A 19,520-nucleotide genomic window follows, 5' to 3' on the forward strand; every position below is an offset into this window, starting at 1 on the left:
TAACCGCTTACACACCAGGAGAAGCTTGTGAGGCCTGCTCAGATCATGACGGGCTGAATCAGACACTGATAGATGTTTGTGTATCTCCTTTTGTTCTGTCTGTGTCTACCCAGGGGGTGTTGCCTTGCAGAAAATTGGTACCATGACCACTGCTTCAAAATGACACGTTTTACCTCAGAGCATACATTTTCATCAATCCGATCGTTTAGCCATGCGCAAATCTGTAAATCCGGCTGCGGAATGCGCTTTCTGAAGCGTCGCGCAAGGATATTCAAGGGTATTGTGTGACAAGAGATCTTTCAAAATAAGGGGCCTGTTGCATTCCTGGGGAGAGATAGGAGAAAGATAGAGGAGAGAGTACCAGCGAGAGAGAGAGAGAGAGGATTAAGATTCTAGCTCTAGCACAATGACCTCACCGAGGGCTATTACTCTGAGTGGACGGGGGGGAAAGGTGGAGAGGTCCAGCATTTAGGCTGCTCCGAGACTCCCTTGTAAAAACATTTTGGTTTGTTTAGTGAACAAATACTTTAAAAAAAAAATGTAATCACTGTCAGGATAACTGATTATAATGGAGCTCATTGTGACAGCTGCCGGTGCTGTTTTTGTTTCGGACGAAATACGAGGAAGAGATAAAGGACGAGGTCTGTTGCTTTTTGCATCCAAGCATCACTCAGCAGGCCTGAGCACATCTGTACGAGGGGGTGGGGTGTGGGGGGGGGGTCACTGCATTGGGGCTAAAGGCCAGGTGTGACACTAAGAGGTGTTCAGTAGCAGTACAGATTGATGAATGGGAGTGGAAACCGTGATCAGAGACGAGGGCTAATTTATCAGTCAAGCTCCGCTCTTCCATAAACTCCTGTCTGTTGAGATTCTCATTGCACTGCCAAAACCACGGTCTTAACTGTGATGCGATGGATGTAACTAAGCTGTACCCTGGTCGAGTCTACTTCCCACCACCACAACCAAATCCCTCTGTGAGATATCCGTGAGTGAACTGGTTCTAAACCTTCCCCTTGATTTTGAAGAGCCATATCAACAACACCACCTTCTTAGACAGAAACCAGGAGTCTCCTATTCCAACCCTCTCTGTGTTCTAGAGATGCCTTGCTTACGACGCAATGTCTAGGTCTGTCTGTGTGTAATAAATATGAATGTCTATATGCGTGTTTGCCTCTAGTGTAAACATAGCTCACCTTAAGACTCTGAGCCTGCAGCTAGCTCAGTGTAAAGACCGTGTGACATAATAGTAATCGATAGTTGTGAGGTTCAGCTCCTCAAGACCATACATTCCTGTCTGAGTGGAGAGAGTAGACAACCCTTCTCGTGCCTCAGTGTTCTCCTATCCTGGAGGCTAGGCTACGCTATAGGAGATCTCGTTTCTGTGCATATTTCTGCTGGCTGTTATTATTAGTGTCACAGGGGGTCAGAGGTCCGTCCGCGACGGGTTGCAACTCTGTGTGCCCCCCCCAGGGTGATAGTGGGTGCCAGAAGCCATTGATCTCCATAAAGCATAGGTATATCTCTCTTCTCCTAGTCCTGTCTGTCAATGGGCCCCATCCAGACGCAACATCCACACGCAGTAGCATAGCCATTCTTGTCAGTGAAACATCTTGACCATTGACGGTTTGCTAAATTATGTCAACTCAGCAGTGCTTGTCTGTCAGGACAGAAGGCCATTCCTTCTCTTCTTCTCTCCTCCTCCCTGTGGCTCTGACTTCTGACTCTGCTGCCAGGCATTCCAGGAAACACTAGAGCTCTAGGAGACATAACAAAGCACTCACTCTGTCTCTTTCTCTCTCGCTCTCTATCCCAGTCGCTCTCCCTTCCATCTTTCTCTTCCCATCTGCCCGTTCTCTCGCTCACCGTCTCCTCTCGCTCTCCCACCACTCTTTTTTTTCTCTCCCTCTGTCTCACTCACTCAGTCTTGTCCAGTCTTGGAAGCCTCGTGGTTAGTTCTCTCGTGAGTGTCTTAAGTATTTTTGTACACTGGCGCATTGCCTCAGTTATACTACAAAGTATTTTTGTACACTGGCGCATTGCCTCAGTTATACTACAAAGTATTTTTTACGTGCCTCCTAACGCTACGTCACTGACACAACTCTAGATAAGAGCATTACTCCTCTTCAACATGAGGCGACTTTTACTGCCAAACAAAGGATACAAATTCAGCTTTTGTAGATTCATGTACGTTATTTAAAGCGTCTACTTCCCAAATCTAGTAGAATAACACATCTCAGACAACCATGAAATTGTAAATAATTAAGTCGTCGGGTTTAGGAGAGTGCTCAGGTTCCCTTTATAGGGGTTCGTTCCGTTTTAGCTAATGGCAAAACTGGAAATGAGATTACTCTAAATTTAAGTACAATGGGAACAAATCCAAACCCCCCCTAGGTTTATTTTCTGCTAGTAATCTGCTCAGAAGGAAAACCATCTCCTTCTCACATGATACCCATCCACCTGTGCCACCTCTGAACAAGCACACACAAGCACACACACCTTATTCACTTCCAGCCTGTTCCCTCTGTTTATTATGTATTGAGCCTGAGTGACTGGTATTTCATTTCAGACGGGCTCAAACTCCGGGCCAAGCAGGGCTGGTGTACCATTACTGGTCATTAACTTTAACCTGAGCTAATGGCTTCTCATTATCCAAGGTGGTCCCACAGATGTCTGTCATAGTAAACGGGTGGCACAGAGCTTTAGGGACAAGAGCATTCAGACATCCTCTTCTCTGTCCCAGGGAACATGCCAACCTGGGGTAGACATTGACACAGGCCTCCCTCTAACAAGCCTTCATTGTTCTACATTTTCCCTCAGCTGCTGGGTTCATTAAAGCAGGGCTTAATGAGGCCAGCCAGCTTGTCACCCCCCCCCCCCCCCTTCTCTTCTACCCTCACCCCAAGTACCCAACCCAATCCATCCCAAAATCTCCAACCCCATCAACCACACCCCTTCTACCCTCCTAACCCACACCCCTTCTACCCTCCTCACCCCTATTCATCCAAACCCTCTACCCTACTCAACTACCTCACACCCACCCACCAAACCAACCCTTTAAATCTACTCCCATCTCACCCAACGTCATACGCCCACACCCCTTCCCTCTCCCATCCCCTCCACTCCTCTCCCCAAACCTCCACCCCACCCAATCGCATGTGTACATTCTATTCAACCCAACTCACTCAGAGTTAGCCTTGTCTTGTCTTAGCTAGCTAGCATAGCGCTCCTCCTCATGAAGATGTGTCTGCATTCATCTGATGAGAGGAGAGCCATTAGCGCTAACGGGCCTGTAATTAAGAAGCGCTCACTCTCCTTTAATGAGCGTGCTCACTTCGTTTAGTCTAACCGTGCATTGAGTAAATAAGCAGCGGGGCCTAGCAGATTTGCTCCATTGTCTTTGGGTAGCCTAGCATCACACTTGTTGCTTGTTTAGAGTTGTTGTTTTGTTGACATAGTGTCCTCATCTTGGCATGTGTGGAATTGGCTGATTGCCACTTCTTTTTGCATTTCAATTTGTTAGCCAGTTTTCTCGGTCTGTCAGACTGTTGATGCTACAGATCGGGTCTTGTTCCATTAAATAATTAGGCCTACTCATCATTTTATCTTTAACTCAAGATGGCCGCCTGTTAGGTAGAAGGGTTTATTTTCAAATAGTAATACTTGTCAAACTACTTCACTAAGAAAATACTTGGACCAAGCAATACATCAGCTAGCTTCCTACAAGTGTATGCAGGAGAGTTGAAACCCAGCATGAATCCAAATCTGTCCCTTCTTAGCAGAGTTTTGGCTAGCACCTCAACAGCCATTAGCACCAGACCCATTGCCCTAGACCTGGGCTGTTTAACAATAACATGACTGATGGTTTCTCCCAATCACCTTGAGCAGGCCTCTTATGAGGTAAGACACTCAGCCTCTCTCCCATGCAGAGGAGCTCTGATTAAAACCCCTGTCAAAAGGCAGTGGTAACGTCCCAACGGGCACCCTATTTCCTATATAGTGCACAACTTTTGATCAGAGCCCTATGGGGCCCTGGTCCAAAGTAGTGCACTATTAAGGGAATAGGGTACCATATAGGACGGAGGCAGTCCACCTGCCAGCTCCATGTTACCCAACAGTGAAGTGAATTTATGAATTACCCGATGGTACTGAAATGATTCCAAACTAACAAATTCAAGCTGGGCTCAGGTCTCGCACAGTACTATATATGGATGAAGGGGATACTTACATTCCCCTTTCTCTGAAGTGGGGGAGAAGTCTTTGGCATTATTAGGAGCCAGGAGAAAGAGAGAAACAACATACAGTAATGTGCGCACACACACACACACACACACACAATAAACAAAATAACTGCTACATTGGGGATGGATCCTCCATGTCAGCCATTTTAGATGCTTTGATCTTCAGCTTTAAATCAGATTCCATTGCCTTCCTCTGTATGGAGCAATGACATGTGAATAGGAAAATAAATGGAAGGGGAGATCTGCTCGCTGCTCGGCTCCTCTCGTTGCTTGTAATACATTCCTGAGCAACCCTGAGAGGCTTGTATGTCAATGCCTGAATATGCTTCTGATTACGAGGGACAGAGTACACTCAATAAACTCTTAGACCATTACTACTGCTCCTAATACCAGCCAGAATGCAGACCCCCAGACTGGGCTGGCCAATTCAGGTGGGTAACATTACTGGAGACAATAAATAAAAATAAAAAAAGAAGGTCTGCACCTTTTAAAACATAACACTTGGCTCCAACAGGAGAAATGGCAGCGGTCATCGCTTCGGATTGCTGCTGTGCTGTGCAAGGGAGCGTTGTCCGAAGCCGTAGTCCTGATCCAGACAGGTCAGAATGATCCAACTCAGTCTAAAGAGTACTGACACTGTAGTTCCAAGAGTCACATATTTTGAACTGAAGCAGCACAATCAACGTAATGAACCGACAATGTTTGTTACATCATTTATTTATTTATTAAAGGGGGGGGGGGGGGGGGGGGGGAGATGTAACTACATACTGACTCCAGCTAAAGTGTTAATCAAAGTACTGTAGTGTCATACCAGTCAGAGCCTAGACTTGTGTGACACACAGATGAGCAATATCCTCATCTCTTGTGTGCTCTCACAGTACAGAGAGTCAGCAATAAAGTGCAGAATACTGTCTCCAGAACCCTAAGCATGCATAACTCGAGATCTCACAGACACACAAATCATCCATTGATGTCAATCGGAGAACTCAATGACGCAAATCCTCCAGTTTCTCGAATTAAAAAGACACCACTCTGCGTGTCTGAGCATGAGGTAAATCCAAACGGCTGTATACGAATGGTAAATCCCCTTGTTACCTAAGAGCCCCGATTCCTCCAGCTGCTCTGTCCCATGAGAGCCAGCATTCATCATGAAATCCCCACACTCCCCATCGCACTCACCACCTCCACCATCCATACCAGTACCACACACACAAAATATTACAAAGTAACTGGTTCTAATACGAGAAAACATAGGCAAAAGTTCAGTAAACTTAAAATTGATGCGTGTGCTACATTTTCCTCATATGTTCATTCAACTAGTAATTGTTATTTTGGGCTGTGGAACTAGTTACACACAGTGATTTTGACATACAACATTTTCATACATAATTACATTTACGCAGTAATTAGCATTCAACATGTCCTCACCTCACCTGGGATTTGAACTCACAACTACTCCAGTCACAGCGGTCTAATCTTCCAGCTACGTCACCTTGTCTGTGTCAATAACCGATTCCACCTCTATTCCTACACATTGGACTTAAAAGTAAACCTCAGATCTGTTAAAAAGTACACTTTATCATAGTGATTAAGGAATAACATTAAAAACAAAAAAGTCATATGCCCCACCAAGAACTGTACAGAAAAAGCTAAAATTGCTTAAATAAGTCAATCAAATCAATAATGAGAGAATAGTCAGATTAATTAATACAAACATGGTGGAGTAGCCATGAACCAAGAGATTGTGAGTTCAAATCCCAGGTGAGGACATGTTGAATAACAATTACTGCGTAAATGAATATGCACAATGTAATCATGTGTGTCAAATATGTAAGTTGAAAACATTGGAAGTTAAGATGCCAAAAATAATCATTTCCAGTTGAATGAGCATATGAGACAAATTGAGCAAAGACATCATTTCTTAAAAATGTTAAGTTCAGGTAACAACTTTGACCAAAAAGTTGACTAAACCCCCCAAAAATATGTGGAACCAGTTATTTAATAATAATTAGTTGAAACAACTACATTTGCGGGTGTTTTATTTTTTTAAGTGCACTTACACACACACACACACACACACACACACACACACACACACACACACACACACACACACACACATCTGTTCCCTCATACCCGTGTCCCTACTCAGACTCCCTCTCCATCTCCAAAAAACATGACCTCACTCTTCCTCCACTCAATAGCATATTTCACACACACTGTTGGGATTTACCTCACTATAATACCTATAGGACCTTTAATTCCCCCAGTAACCTAAAATATGAGACTTTTAAAAAGATGATTTTAAGGCCTTGATCAGCTATGTTTGTTTAGTTTGGGGGGCTGAGGAGAGGCGGAGAGAGAGGAGGGAGGAGAGGGAGAGAAGGAGGAATGTTAGCTGTCTTTAAAAGGGGGGGTGGGGGGGTGAAGAGACTTAGTGCCAGGGGACTGGTTGAAGCACTAGACATGTCTGTGGTCCCTGTGGGTAGACGCCAAAGGAAAACACAGAGCAAATCAGCTCGCAGAGACATTTCCTGTGCTTGTTTTATCAGATGAGGAAAGAAGCCCAGGGGCAAAAGGCCTGCTCAACAATGTTACACACTTTCAGCCCCGTCGTTGTTTTGGGAACTGAACATAAGACATCTTTGGAGGATGACATAAGTAGTAGTGTATGAGTCTCGGGGTAGTGAACTGAACTCACACTCCCACGATCACCCCCACCCTTGAAATCTATACCTTGGGGCAAAAACATTTACCTTATAAGACTTGGGATGAGTAAGCCAAGGGTTCCTGTACCATCTCCCATCCACTAAAAAGAGAGTTGGTTGTGTTGTGAGTTGGATGTGAAAATATCCTTATACAGCTGGTGGACTTCTGGAGGCCTTGCTGCCTGCCAACTGGCATTCGATGGGTAAATGTGCCAATTATCAACAGTCTGCCATGCTACCAATTAGGGAATCTGGCCTTGAATGATAGCACTTCAAAGTCTGAGAAATGTGGGAGAGGTTTGATCTAACAGGCCTTTTAATCTGAGCCACAGCGAAAAGAACGAGTGTCAGCGTTCTTCTTCATCATCCAAACTCTTCGTTCCCCAGAAGAGTTCGACTACTTCCAGAGTCCATCCATACCAAGGACTGAGGAGACATACGAGCCTGGTATGGCACGGGTTCTAATGCAATGCAGAACCTTTCCATTGCAACCTGGCTGGGTAATGAAGAACAACAAACAGAATATAAAGTTGAATTACAAAGAGGATTTCATGCCATAAGAGGAAAGATTATATATTACTAACAACACATCTGTAAGCCAGTTATTGCATATTTGCTGGGTCCAAAATAAACAAAATCTAGTTTCAGTTTCAGCTGGCCGCTCGCTCTTACTTCACAAATTAGGAATGCCTCATTTGCCCCCATTTTTTGATCGTCACCAGTTAAGAGTTAAGCAGATTCCTGTTTTTTTTCCTCTCTCAAATTTTCCAAATGTGCTCCAACTTACTGTGTGGTTCTGGGTACAGTGCATTCAAATTACATGCTATCATATTCAAAGCAGAAAATAAATAACAGTGAGTATGCTGTGGCCAGAGTCCAGGGCAGAATCACTTGAGGTTTAGTTCCATGTCAATCATCCTCCACTTCAAATGAACTAAACGCTCCACGGGAACAGTTGTCGAGAGGACACAAATTTGAGCTTTGGGCTCCAATTAGACTTCTCCCTTGGAGACATGGATGATGTTGACTCTTTTGATCAGAGATGAAGAAGAGACATCTTTGTTGTGTAACCGATTGCGTAATAAAGATGGCTCCTCGATCCCACAAATATATCTTGAGGCGGCAAATCTGCATAAAAATCAACCCAAGTGGCAATAAACTGAACGAGGCAAAAACATGCTTGACAGACAAGTTGTCCATTATAAGACAAACCAGAAGATATGCTCTGGCGAACTCGGAGAACACTGCGTGGGTTTGGATTCACATGTCAACATGTAATAATTTAGAACTCCTTGCAGAACATTTGACAAACATAAATTGAATATATTATCGGTAAACAATGGCAATAACAAAAACGAACAGTTTATGTTACACAATTTCCGATGCGAGTTCTCTTTTTTCGTACTTAACTTTAGTTGGCAGCCTCTCTCAGTGGCGGCAATAGTAACTGTAGGCTGCAGCAGAGATATAAAGAACTTCTGGAACTGAATAGTGCAGTGGATTAAAGCTCTGCCTCGCACCACAGAGGCACTGCAAAACTCTAGGTCTGCATTTACACAGGCAGCCCAATTCTCATCTTTTCCCACTAACTGGTCTTTTGACCAATCAGATCAGCTCTGAAAAATATCGGACATGAAAAGATCTGATGTGATTGGTCAAAATTGGGCTGCCTTTGTAAACGCAGCCAGAGAGACTCAGAGTGACACGCAGAAAAATAAAACGAGACATCTCTCATAAATCCTAAGAGGACGCCACCTTTAAAAGACATTATGCTTCAACTAGCCTTCTCTCAAATACTGTGTCTAACAAATAGCCTTCCCTCATAACCACAGTGTCTCCAGGCACTCCTTGAAAGAGAGAGGGCCTGGATTAACATTGTCCTTAATAACTGTATCAGCTTCTCAACCCTGAAGACAGTGGTATTGATTCCAGAGTAGAATGTGTGTTTTCACACCTGCAGGGAGCTTGAACACAAGTAGCTCAGGTCAGTCGGAGAGCAATGAAAAGTTACAGTGCCTTGCGAAAGTATTCGGCCCCCTTGAACTTTGCGACCTTTTGCCACATTTCAGGCTTCAAACATAAAGATATAAAACTGTATTTTTTTGTGAAGAATCAACAACAAGTGGGACACAATCATGAAGTGGAACGACATTTATTGGATATTTCAATTTCAATCAAAAACTGAAAAATGGGGCGTGCAAAATTATTCAGCCCCTTTACTTTCAGTGCAGCAAACTCTCTCCAGAAGTTCAGTGAGGATCTCTGAATGATCCAATGTTGACCTAAATGACTAATGATGATAAATACAATCCACCTGTGTGTAATCAAGTCTCCGTATAAATGCACCTGCACTGTGATAGTCTCAGAGGTCCGTTAAAAGCGCAGAGAGCATCATGAAGAACAAGAAACACACCAGGCAGGTCCGAGATACTGTTGTGAAGAAGTTTAAAGCCGGATTTGGATACAAAAAGATTTCCAAAGCTTTAAACATCCAAAGGAGCACTGTGCAAGCAATAATATTGAAATGGAAGGAGTATCAGACCACTGCAAATCTACCAAGACCTGGCCATCCCTCTAAACTTTCAGCTCATACAAGGAGAAGGCTGATCAGAGATGCAGCCAAGAGGCCCATGATCACTCTGGATGAACTGCAGAGATCTACAGCTGAGGTGGGAGACTCTGTCCATAGGACAACAATATATATATATATATTGCACAAATCTGGCCTTTATGGAAGAGTGGCAAGAAGAAAGCCATTTCTTAAATATATCCATAAAAAGTGTTGTTTAAAGTTTGCCACAAGCCACCTGGGAGACACACCAAACATGTGGAAGAAGGTGCTCTGGTCAGATGAAACCAAAATTGAACTTTTTGGCAACAATGCAAAACGTTATGTTTGGCGTAAAAGCAACACCCTGAACACACCATCCCCACTGTCAAACATGGTGGTGGCAGCATCATGGTTTGGGCCTGCTTTTCTTCAGCAGGGACAGGGAAGATGGTTAAAATTGATGGGAAGATGGATGGAGCCAAATACATGACCATTCTGGAAGAAAACCTGATGGAGTCTGCAAAAGACCTGAGACTGGGACGGAGATTTGTCTTCCAACAAGACAATGATCCAAAACATAAAGCAAAATCTACAATGGAATGGTTCAAAAATAAACATATCCAGGTGTTAGAATGGCCAAGTAAAAGTGCAGACCTGAATCCAATCGAGAATCTGTGGAAAGAACTGAAAACTGCTGTTCACAAATGCTCTCCATCCAACCTCACTGAGCTCGAGCTGTTTTGCAAGGAGGAATGGGAAAAAAATTCAGTCTCTCGATGTGCAAAACTGATAGACATACCCCAAGCGACTTACAGCTGTAATCGCAGCAAAAGGTGACGCTACAAAGTATTAACTTAAGGGGGCTGAATAATTTTGCACGCCCAATTTTTCAGTTTTTGATTTGTTAAAAAAGTTTGAAATATCCAATAAATGTCGTTCCACTTCATGATTGTGTCCCACTTGTTGTTGATTCTTCACAAAAAAATACAGTTTTATATCTTTATGTTTGAAGCCTGAAATGTGGCAAAAGGTCGCAAAGTTCAAGGGGGCCGAATACTTTCGCAAGGCACTGTATCTAGTACAGTTAAGGGGGGGTCTACTATATTGTTTGTGAATCCAAAGGCTGCATCAAAGCCCTGCCCTTAGCCACAATCTATCGCATGCTCCAGGGTCAAGCCTCAAGTCTATGTCCAAGTCCCATCCCAATGTTCTAACCTCCGACCAACTAGACCTAAACTCCCTTCTCTAGTTCTCGAGGGCGTATTCTCCTCCCTTCACTGGTCTGAAGCCCATCTTTACATCGTTTTGAGTCATGATTAAGGTTATGGAAGAACTGATCCTGAAACATTCTGTAAATGAAGGGCAGAGAGAGAGCAGAGTAACGACAGCCTGTAATGCACAGGGCAAACCAGACTCCGGAAACCCAGGGCAGTGTTCCCTACATCCTGCCCAGGCCCTAGCCCATGCCAAACCCTTGTTATCACTGTGCAGAATTACCTCCAGATCCCCCCCTTCCCTCTCTCGCTCTCCATATAGCACAGCACATTACCCAGGCTCTTTATACGCTAAACAAAAGTAGCCGAAAGAGGCAAAAAAGAGGCAGAAAGAGACTCAAAAATAAGCCCGGCTGTTATGCATTCCAAAGGCTATATCAATCGTCTGTCAGCAGGTTCAATCTGTTCCTTATAAGACAAGGGCATTCCCCTCATATTTTCCAAACACTGCAGTGTTATCAGATACAGCTTCATGGACAATTACTGTGCTGTCTAGCTCGGAGCATTCTGCAGCTCCATAGCCCCCGAACCCCATTTTCTACCGTTCACTCACTTCATACTAACTGCTTTGTAATCAACCTGAGATCAAACGGAAGGCCGAGATAGACTACGTTGAAAGAAAAAAAAAGGTGGTTGGCCCAAACTATTTGGGTGGATTCATTGCACATCTCACTGCAATGCTTTACTGTACCACAATGCGGTGAGATGAGAGAGAAAGAGAGAGACAAGGTTCTTGGAATACCACACACTGTTTGGACAGTGTTGAATCAATGAGTGGCCTTCTACAGCCCATTATAACATCACCGTTTCCTGTTGCTTTGATAAACTTAGATATCAAGTTGATTACTCCGATTAATCATGGTTTAACTGGGCTCAGCTGGTCCTGTGTAGCATCAGCTAGACCTACGTAGGGATAAAGATTCTAGCCAACTCAGTACAGATGGTTAAGCCTATCCCTGATGAGGGCCACGGCTGTCATTTGGACCCCCAGTGGAGAGGATCTGACCTGATGGATCCTTTGCTTTCATGACATCCCTTGGCTCAGGCAATTGAAGACAGCTAGTATTCGTCTACAAGAGCCAGTAAAATCCCACGCCACAGCACAAGGCCACAGTTTACAGTTGGAGAATGTCCAATTATTTTCATCCCAAATATTTAGGGATGACAGCAAATCAAAGGAAAGTGCTTTTAAGTGAAAAATTATTCATTTTGTGTAAAGGAGGATGTTGTTTTGTTTGTTCTTCATAAGTTGAGGTATTATCCAGTTAAAACTAATGCATTTGTAACGTAATTATTTATAGACAGTTGAAGTCGGAAGTTTACATACACTTAGGTTGGAGTCATTAAAACTTGTTTTTCAACCACTCCACAAATTTCTTGTTAACAAACTATAGTTTTGGCAAGTCAGTTAGGACATCTACTTTGTCCATGACACAAGTCATTTTTCCAACAATTGTTTACAGACAGATTATTTCACTTAGAATTCATGGTAATCACAATTCCAGTGGGTCAGAAGTTTACATACACTAAGTTGACTCTGCTTTTAAACAGGTTGGAAAATTCCAGAAAATTATGTCATGGCTTTAGAAGCTTCTGATAGGCTAATTGACATCATTTGAGTCAATTGGAGGTGTACCTGTGAATGTATTTCAAGGCCTACCTTCAAACTCAGTGCCTCTTTGCTTGACATCATGGGAAAATCAAAAGAAATCAGCCAAGACCTCAGAAAAAAATTGTAGACCTCCACAAGTCTGGTTCATCCTTGGGAGCACTTTCCAAATGACTGAAGGTACCACGTTCATCTGTACAAACAATAGCACGCAAGTATAAACAACATGGGACCATGCAGCCGTCATACCACTCAGGAAGGAGATGCGTTCTGTCTCAGAGGAGAACGTAATTTGGTGAGAAAAGTGCAAATCAATCCCAGAACAACAGCAAAGGACCTTGTAAAGATGCTGGAGGAAAACGGGTACAAAAGTATCTATATCCACAGTAAAACGAGTCCTATATCGACATAACCTGAAAGGCCTCTCAGCAAGGAAGAAGCCACTGCTCCAAAACCACCATAAAAAAGCCAGACTACTGTTTACAACTGCACATGGGGACAAAGATCGCACTTTTTGGAGAAATGTCCTCTGGTCTGATAGAACTGTTTGGCCATAATGACCATCGTTATGTTTGGAGGAAAAAGGGGGAGGCTTGCAAACTGAAGAACACCATCCCAACAGTGAAGAACGGGGGCAGCATCATGTTGTTGGAGTGCTTCGCTGCAGGAGTGACTGGTGCACTTCACAAAATAGATGGCATCATGAGAAAGGAAAATTATATGGTTGTATTGAAGCAACATCTCAAAACATCAGTTAAAGCCTGGTCGCAAATGGGTCTTCCAAATGGAAAATGACCCCAAGCAAAGTTGTGGCAAAATGGCTTAAGGACAACAAAGTCAAGGTATTGTAGTGGCCATCACAAAGCCCTGACCTCAATCCTATAGAATATTTGTGGGCAGAACTGAAAAGTGTGTTTGAGCAAGGAGGCCTACAAACCTGACTCAAACCTGAAACAAAAATAGAACTGTTTGACCATAATGACCATCGTTATGTTTGGAGGAAATAGGGAAGGCTTGCGAGCCGAATAACACCATCCCAACCGTGAAGCACGGGGGCAGCATCATGTTGTGGGGGTGCTTAGCTGCAGGAGGGACTGGTGCACTTCACAAAATAGATGGCATCATCAGTAGGAAGATTATGTGGATATATTGAAGCAACATCTCAAGACATCAGTCAGGAAGTTAAAGCTTGGTCACAAATGGGTATTCCAAAAATGGACAATGACCCCAAGCATACTTCCAGTTTTGGCAAAATGGCTTAAGGGCAACAAAGTTAAGGTATTGGAGTGGCCATCACAAAGCCCTGACTTCAATCCGATAGAAAATGTGTGGGCAGAACTGAAAAAGCATGTGCGAGCAAGGAGTCCTACAAACGTGACTCAGTTACACCAGCTCTGTCAGGAGGAATGGGCCAAAATTCACCCAATTTATTGTGGGAAGCTTGTGGAAGGCTACCCAAAACGTTTGACCCAAGTTTAAATTGTTTAAGGCAATGCTATAAAATACTAATTGAGTATGTAAACTTCTGACCAACTGGGAATGTGATGAAAGAAATAAAAGCTGAAATAAATCATTCTCTACTATTATTCTGATATTTCACATTCTTAAAATAAAGTGGTGATCCTAACTGACCTAAAACAGAGAATTTTTACTAGGATTAAATGTAAGGAATTGCACAAAACTGAGTTTAAATGTATTTGGTTAAGGTGTATGTAAACTTCCGACTTTAACTGTAGGTATAATTGATCCTAGAGTTAGCCCACTGGCAAATACCAATCAAAAGCATAATTAAATCAACGACACATTTCCTGAAATTGTCAATTGATAGGCAGCCTATGTATTGTCTATTAGAAGGGAGAGAGATCTGGCTCACATCCCACTCCATGAGTTTGGAGACTGCCTCCTCATATTTGTCTGATAATAATCTATGGCATGGGGCAACGGGGACATTCCAGAATTCACATTCAGATCGGTAATAGGTTTTCTAAAGTGATTTGCCATTTAATAAAATATTATACTCGATAACCACATTTGTTTACAATGCGCAAATCATCTACATCGACTCTTTAATTCTTTATAGTTTAAGTTAAGTTATTGAAAAAGTACTAACCGCAGGATAGCCACATTATTAGGAAGCTGCTGGGTGTGTGCACCCTGTGCAGTTTGCTGTAGAAATCTATCATTTTAAAATGACATATCTAATAAATTGCAGCATCGCACAGCACAAAAAGATCATTGCACAAATTGTAATCATAAGCACTACGCAAATTTCCCCAAGTTGGATAAACAACACAAACAACTTCGGAAGCGCAAAACGTACCTATTGAGTTCAGCAAGTAAACGATTGTTCTTTCACCGGGTTAGCAAACAACCACGAAGCAGGCCAGTCAATGTAGAGAGACAGAATCTGCCTTCCGATCGGTCTGCTCCACGGTATTCAACAATAGGCTACTACAAAGCGCAAGCCCCTCCCTTCAAAACATAATCGCACACATCTCTCATATGTTTACAGCTGAAGAGCCCTGTGCATTGCCCTTAGTCTGGCCCAAGTGCTGCTTAGCCTATGTATTTAAAAAAAAAACACGATGTCAAAAGTCCAAAACTCAGGCCATCACTTCGTAAAAAAGTGAGGAAATAAATGCCGACATTGAAAGTTCTACAACCCCAAATAATCTAAGCAGACAAAACTGATTTGCTGAATGCCCTTTTTTTGGTTATCCTTCAAGGGGCCTCTGAAAGAAAATCCTCTGTCAGGAAAGATCATGTGAAATGTTAATCTTGGCGAAAAAGGGTACTTCTGCTCAAACAAACACTTAGAGACTGGTGCAAAAGCTATTTAGAAAGGACTCAAAATATCCCCAATTTCAGCAGTTTCCTAATTACTTGGGATTAACCAAGTAATAAAGTGAGACTTTGTATTGCAGGGCACCTTTAAACGTTATTTAGACAACATTCTTACTCAATCAGTTATGTAATAGCCTACTTTAAAAAAAATCAATTTGTTTGAGTTTATCATCAGGTACATTTTAGGTGCTGAATTAAAGGAGAAAATTAGCATTTTCCAGACTCGAAAATACGTATTTTCCATATGTTGAAATCAGGTCCATTTTAGGTGCTAAATGAAAGGTGAAAATACATATTTTTTGGACATTGAAAATACTTCATTTACAAATGTTCTCAGGGTAAGCACAGTAATACTTGTTCAAGCCTCTTAATATAAGAAAGAGGAGCCAACTGAAGACTGCAATATAATATTCATTATTATTCCCATCGGTCATGTGTACAGTGCATTCAGAAAGTATTCAGACCACTTGACTTTTTCCACATTTTGTTACATTACAGCAAAAATGTATTAAATTGTCCCCACCCCCTCATCTACACACAATACCCCATAATGACAAAGAAAACAACTGTTTTTTATACATTTATAAAACAAACAAAAAAACAGAAATATGACATTTACATAAGTATTCAGACCCTTTACTCAATACTTTGTTGAAGCACCTTTGGGAGTGATTACAGCCTCGAGTCTTCTTGGGTATGACGCTACAAGCTTGGCACACCTGTATTTGGGGAGTTTCTCCCATTCGTCTCTGCATATCCTCTCAAGCTCTGTCAGGTTTGATGGGGAGTGTCGCTGCACAGCTATTTTCAGGTCTCTCCGGAGATGTTCGAGCGGGTTCAAGTCCGGGCTCTGGCTAGGCTACTCAAGGACATTCAGAGACTTGTCCTGAAGCCACTCTTGTGTTGTCTTGGCTGTGTGCTTAGGGTCGTTGTCTTGTTGGAAGGTGGACCTTTGCCCCAGTCTAAGGTCCTGAGTACTCTTGAGACAGTTTTCGTCAAGGATCTCTCTATACTTTGCTCCATTCATCTTTCCCTCAATCCTGACAAGTCTCCCAGTCCCTCCTGCTCAAAAACATCCACAGCATTATGCTGCCACCACCATGCTTCACCATAGGGATGGTGCCAGGTTTCCTCCAGACATGATGCTTGGCATTAAAGCCAAAGAGTTCAATCTTGGTTTCATCAGACCAGAGGATCTTGTTTCTCATGGTCTGAGAGTCTTTAGATGCCTTTTGGCAAACTCCAAGCAGGCTGTCATGTGCCTTTTCCTGAGGAGTAGCTTCCATCTGGACACTACCATAAAGGCCTGATTAGTAGAGGCCCTTCTACCCCGATTGCTTAGTTTGGCAGGGCAGCGAGCTCTAGGAAGAATATTGGTGGTTCCAAAATTCTTTCATTTAAGAATGATAAAGGCCACTATGTTCTTGGCGACCTTCACTGTGGAGAAAAGTTTTGGTACCCTTCCTCAAATCTGTGCCTCGACACAATCCTGCCTCGGTGCTCTACGGATAATCCAGTTTTTGCTCTGACGTGAATTGTCAACTATGGGACCTTATATTGACAGGTGTGTGCCTTTCCAAATCATGTCCAATCAATTGAATTTACCACAGGTAGACTCCAATCAAGTTGTAGAAACAGCTCAAGGATGATCAATAGAATAAGATACAGCTGAGCTGAATTTTGAGTGTCATAGCAAAGGGTCGGAATACTTATGTAAATAAGGTATTTCCGTGTATTGTTTTTAATACATGTGCAGATGTCTCTAAAATTCTGTTTTTGCATTGTCATTATGGTACAGTGTGTAATTTGACCAGGATTTTGGAATATGGATGTCACATAACAAAATGAGGAAAATGTCAATTATTCTGAATACTTTCAAAATACACTACTTAAGCTCACTTTTCAAAAGCATTAAATCATCAGTGATGCTATTCACAATAGTATACCTTACTAAATAAATCAACACACCACTTCAATTACAATAACATTGTCAGTAACGATTACAGAATGTTTTTTTTTTCTTGCTATGACTGTGATATGCTGTTATTTATCTACCTTAATTGAATGCACTAAGTCGGCCTGGATAAGAGCGTCTGCTGACTGACCAAAATATAAATGTAAAAACAAACAATTGCAAATCATGCTGGGAATTATTCTAATGAGTTCCACCTCCAAACACATACACATTTGGTCTATGCGGACCAGGTCTATGCGGACCAGGTCTATGTAAATCAACAATCCACAAATATAAATCATTTTCCACAAATGTAAATCACCAATCCACAAATGTAAATCACTTTCCACAAATGTAAATCAACAATCCACAAATATAATTCATTTTCCACATATGTAAATCAACGATCCACAAATATAATTCATTTTCCACATATGTAAATCACCAATCCACAAATATAATTCATTTTCCACATATGTAAATCACCAATCCACAAATGTAAATCACCAACCAATCCACAAATGTAAATCACTTTCCGCAAATTTTAATCACCAATCCACAAATGTAAATCAACAATCCACAAATAAACATGGCTTTCCACTAATGTAATTCGCTATCCACAAACAAACAACTTTTGATTTGTATTTGTAAATCAAGGGTCTTAAGTAAAATGACTGGCATAAAGATTTGAACATAAGAGAGACTTGTGCAAACATGACAGAGATGGCTAACCTGCAACTCTGTATTTGGTAGCGCTTAGGTCACCTGACTTTTGGCAGGGATTTACGACAAGAAAATGATAAGAAGTTCTCATGCGTAGACAAGAAGTTCTCACACATTGAAAAAAGTTATCACGGTAGAAAACGATTTGTAGTCGTAGAAAAAAAGTTCTCATGTGTATAGAAAAAGTTCTCACATGTAGAAAACTATTTGTAGTCGTAGAAAAAAAGTTGACCCCATAAAAGTTTATCCCTGCAGGCGGTTACTGAGTCCGAGGTGCTAAAGGAGGTCCTTAAAATTGACCCCAAAGAAACATCTGGGTCAGATGGTTTAGACCCTTTCTTCTTTAAGGTTGCTGCCCCTATAATGGCCAAACTTATCTTTGACCTTTTTAACCTGGCTCTCCTCTCTGTGGAGGTTCCCATTGCTTGGAAGGCAGCCACAGTTAGTCCTTTATTTAAAGGGGGAGATCAAGTTTATCCTAACTGTTCTAGGCCTATTTCTATTTTGCCCTGTTTATCAAAAGTGTTGGCTTTCTTGACGTCTATAGTATTCTCTCTGGTATGCAATCTGGTTCCCACTCAGGTTATGGATGTGTCACTGCAACCTTAAAGGTCCTCAATGATGTCACCATTGCCCTTGATTCTAAGCGATGTTGTGCTACTATTTTATTGACCTGGCCAAAGCTTTTGGTACAGTAGACCATTCCATTCTTGTGGGCAGGCTAAGGACTATTGGTGTCTCTGAGGGGTCTTTGGCCTGGTTATAAAGTTATAACATCTGCTGTCTCAGCCACTCCCTGTCACCAAGGGTGTACCCAAGGTTCGATCTTAGGTCCCACGCTCTTCTCAATTTACATCAACAACATAGCTCAGGCAGTAGGAAGCTCTCTCATCCATTTATATGCAGATGACACAGTCTTATACACAACTGGCCCCTCCCCGGATTTTGTGTTAAATGCTCTACAACAAAGCGTTCTTAGTGTCCAACAAGCTTTCTCTGCCCTTAAACTTGTTCTGAACACCTCCAAAACAAACGTCATGTGGTTTGGTTAGAAGAATGCCCCTCTCCCCACAAGTGTGATTACTACCTCTGATGGTTTAGAGCTTGAGGTAGTCACCTCATACTAGTACTTGGGAGTATGTTAGACAGTACACTGTCCTTCTCTCAGCAGATATCAAAGCGGCAGGCTGAAGTTACATCCAGGCTTGGTTTCCTCTATCGTAATCACTCCTCTTTCACCACAGCTGCCAAACTAAACCTGATTCATATGACCATCCTACTCACGGTGGATTATGGAGAAGTAATTTATAGATCGGCAGGTACTGGTGCTTGGGGAGCGATGGGCAACGATGCTTTGAGGGTGACTTGTCAATGTGTGCAGAGGGTCCCTGGTTCAAGCCAGGTTTTGGCGAGGAGAGGGACGGAAGCAATACTGTTACAAAGTCTGATTCCTACACCTCCCCTCTACTTTTCGCATGCCTCTCCTGTGGGAATGGTTAGAGGCCTCAGGAAAACGTATGTCTCCTTAATGCTCATCATCTGTGCAACATGAGACAGCAGATGGATTACAATAATTTACAATGTATGACATATCCTTCACATTTAGTGGTGCTATCACA

General features: G+C 42.4%; 1 protein-coding gene across 9 annotated transcripts in view; it reads right to left on the reverse strand.

Moving 5' to 3' along the window:
• Positions 1–15,103, reverse strand: part of LOC139392516 (non-muscle caldesmon-like) — a 55,731-nt gene extending 40,628 nt beyond the window's left edge. For 4 of the 9 annotated variants that reach the window (XR_011629707.1, XR_011629703.1, XM_071140548.1 and 1 more), the window contains exon 1: positions 14,701–14,842. The gene's annotated coding sequence lies outside the window, so the exon portion shown is untranslated. Of the gene's footprint in view, positions 1–14,700 lie in introns of all 9 variants that reach the window. The other 5 variants (XM_071140547.1, XM_071140546.1, XM_071140541.1 and 2 more) reach the window with 3 other exon arrangements.
• Between the last annotated feature and the right edge of the window lie 4,417 nt (positions 15,104–19,520).

The sequence above is a fragment of the Oncorhynchus clarkii genome, chromosome 33, assembly GCF_045791955.1.
Source record: "Oncorhynchus clarkii lewisi isolate Uvic-CL-2024 chromosome 33, UVic_Ocla_1.0, whole genome shotgun sequence".
NCBI lineage: Eukaryota > Metazoa > Chordata > Actinopteri > Salmoniformes > Salmonidae > Oncorhynchus > Oncorhynchus clarkii.